The sequence below is a fragment of the Branchiostoma floridae genome, chromosome 16 (genome assembly GCF_000003815.2).
Source record: "Branchiostoma floridae strain S238N-H82 chromosome 16, Bfl_VNyyK, whole genome shotgun sequence".
NCBI classification, from domain to species: Eukaryota; Metazoa; Chordata; class Leptocardii; order Amphioxiformes; family Branchiostomatidae; genus Branchiostoma; species Branchiostoma floridae.
In genome coordinates, this window is record NC_049994.1 from 10,705,086 (window position 1) to 10,708,583 (window position 3,498).

The window sequence follows — 3,498 nt, forward strand, 5'->3', positions numbered from 1 at the left end:
AATGACTAGAAGATAGTCTGTGGTATTTTTCACATTGTTGCTCTAATGTTTGTTCAACGGGGAACAAATTTTCACACATATTTCAAACATAAATCCTAATATCCCAACAGTTCCAACCTGGGATGCCAAACAATAGAACCGTCGTACAACTGACAACGCAAAATAAAAACTGAAAGCTATACTGGTACGGAATTCCACTGTCTCCATTACACTCCTCTTGCAGCAGCCTTTCCGATTTCATACCTCAATTATTTTTCAAATTACGTTATAGATCGGGGAGCTATTAGATATCAGATTAGAGGGGCCTTGTTGACTTCTGCAGGCGCCATTAATCACAGCGACACATCCTGTCCTTTTTATGACCTCCCAGCATGCTCTGCAGTCGGAGTAAGGTTTCAAAGTTACGAATCACGTAATACGCCACCTCTAGTCGGTAATAGTTGGGCTGTGGAAGCTATGTGTGTTGCAGGGGTTGTCTATTAAAAATGATGGATACATTTTACCAGTAATGTATCTATAATGTATAATAGATGTATAGCTAAAGTAAAACATCTTTCAATACATTTTATATATATACATGACACTTCTACACCAGCAAGTTGTAATAAATAAAAAAAGACTATCATACATTGAAGAATGGTTTCAGGAGCACAAGTTAATTATACAACAGTTTAACACTGCCCCATCAACACTACACATGCATTGCTCTTCAAATCTCCCCATGGTCACCATAACTTTCTGTTTGAAAATAATGTTTCTAAAGCAAGGCCCCCATATTAATTCTGTTGCAACTTAATCCTATATCAATTATTAATCTATTACTAAAAGCAACGAAATGGTTTTCCATAATTCGGGTCTCTAATGCCGGAGCTATTTCTTACAGTACAATTTCTTAGGACAATGAATCAAATGCTTGTGGAGTTGGCAGTAATAATGGCTCTAACGTTAGAGATAACGTTTAACAGATACAGATGAATCTTGGAGACATAAATGAAAGGAAGAATACATCATACTGCCAAAATTTACAACACATACACACATTTAAAAAACAACAACAATAAGAGTAATGTTATAACGCTAGTTCACCTTTATCCGTAGGGTAACCTTTATCCGTTCTAAAGAACGATGTATTTAGGGGTATCAAGTCAACAGATGGTGGTTTGAAACTGCAATATTTTGAAAATAGCACAATTTGAAACTACCGTCCATCGACTTGATATCCCTCGATACCCTAGCAGCACAACGGATATAGGTTACCCCGCGGAAAAAGGTGAACAAACGTTTATAGTAGAGTAGAGTTTTTGGTCTGTACGGCCGACGAAGTTCAACCAAGGAGCTTAATTTCATGAACCAAAGCCCTACATACCTTGAGGATACCTTGAGGATACTTCGTTGTAGTAAGGCTCCCGCCTGTTGGCACAACCTCTAGATCTTCATTCCTTGTATCTCTTATGCTCCCAGAACTTGTCCAGCATTGTTTTAAAAGCGTTCACACTGTTTGCTGTTACCACTTCCTCGGGCAAAGAATTCCACAATCGAACTGTCCTTGTGGAGAACGACTGGCGTCGCACATTAGATCTGGCTAGTGGCACTTTAATCTTGAAGCAGTGACCCCTTGTTTTGTCGAGGTTTGCTAGCTCAAAGAAGCTCTCGGGATCGATTCGCTCTTTTTTGGTCATGATCTTATAGAGCTGAATCATATCGCCCCTTTCCCTTCTGTACTTGAGAGTTGGTAGTTTTAACTTTCTGAGTCTGGAACTATACGGCATCCCTTTCAGCGAGGGAACCAGTCTTGTTGCCCTATGCTGGACTCTCTCTATGATCTTTTGGTCAGTACTAAAATGGGGACCCCAGACCACATTTGCATATTCCAGGTGTGGCCTGACCATACATTTATACAAAATGGGTACTGAACTTTCATCTAAATTGGTAAACGCTCTTTTCACTAGCCCTAAAACCTGGTTACCCTTCAGAGCTGCTGCTGCAGTATTAACATGAAACTTAAGCTGATCATCCACTGCCAAACCTAGATCTTTCTCAACTCTAGTTTGCTCTAGCTCATGACCACCTAGTGTGTACTTAGCCCTCTGGTTCTTACTTCCAAGATGTAAAATCTTACACTTGCCAGCGTTAAAGGGTAACTGCCAGATTTCTGACCAGTGCTCCACCGCACATAAGTCACGCTGTAAAGCCACCTGGTCAGCATGTGAACAGATGGGTCGGTAAATTTTACTATCATCTGCAAAGATCTTAACTGTGCTTGTTATCACATCGGGTAAGTCATTTATATAGACAACAAATAGAGTCGGCCCAAGTACACTACCCTGCGGAATGCCACTTGTAACCTCACACCAAGGAGACTGTGAACCATTTATCACAACCCTCTGTCTTCTTTGGTGTAAGAAGTCTCGCATCCATGTAAGAAGTGTACCATCAATTCCATATGCTTTAAGCTTCACTAATAACCTCTGGTGGGGCACAGAATCAAAGGCCTTCTTAAAGTCCAAATATACAGAGTCGACTGATTCACCCCTCTCCAGGCTTAGGGACCAATCATTCATGACATTTAATAGTTGTGTTGTACATGATCTTTTAGGGACGAAACCGTGCTGTGAGTCAGTGAAAAGATTGTTAACCATAAAATGATCCACCAAAATGTCTCGAATGATTGATTCCAACACCTTCCCAACCACGGACGTCAAACTGACTGGCCTGTAGTTACCAGGCTCAGTCCTGCTGCCCTTCTTGTGTATGGGTGTTACATGTGCCTCTTTCCAATTGCTAGGTAGTTTCCCAACACTTAGTGATTTATTGAATATTTGTGTAAGCGGGTAAGCTAACTGGTCAGCTAGTTCCTTCAAAAGACTTGGGTGCAAATCATCTGGACCCGCCGACTTGGCAGGGTTTAAGTTGGCAAGTTTATCCCTAACTATTTCTTGACTGGTCATAATCCTGTCAAGGGTTTGAACTCCTGGTTTGGTACTCATACTGGGAATATTGGCCATGTCCTCATTAGTGAACACACTGGCAAAGTATTTATTTAACACATCTGCTTTGTCGTAGTCTGACTCTGCTATATTGCCATCAGGCTGAACAAGACTAGCTATCTTGGGTCTGGTACTCATACGAGATTTTGCATACCGCCAGAACACTTTGGGATTACTTTTCAAATCCTTAACTAGCTTTCGTTCGTACGAACTACATAGTTGTCTTGTCAAAGACCTCAAATAGTTCCTTGCCTTAGCATACCTCACGTAGTCATAAACTTTACCAGACTTTGCCCACTTAGACCATGCCCTACTTTTTTTCTTTCTAGCCCTCATTGCCTGTCTATTCATGTAACATCTATTATCATAATACCGGTACGTTTACGACGATTTCTCTAGCCATACTGATTTGACAAATTGTCAACGCATCATTTTCTCCAGTTACATGTTGCTGTTATAGGTTACCCTTGCCACTTCTTCTGTGTAACTTTTCTGCCACTCTTGTCCTGCT

General features: G+C 40.8%; 1 long non-coding RNA gene across 1 annotated transcript in view; it reads right to left on the reverse strand.

Moving 5' to 3' along the window:
* The window catches only part of LOC118403282, a 12,638-nt gene extending 11,935 nt beyond the window's left edge, over positions 1 to 703 (reverse strand). Inside the window, exon 1 of the long non-coding RNA XR_004829633.1 lies at positions 244 to 703. This is a non-coding gene — a long non-coding RNA (uncharacterized LOC118403282). The remainder of the gene's footprint in view (positions 1 to 243) is intronic.
* Between the last annotated feature and the right edge of the window lie 2,795 nt (positions 704 to 3,498).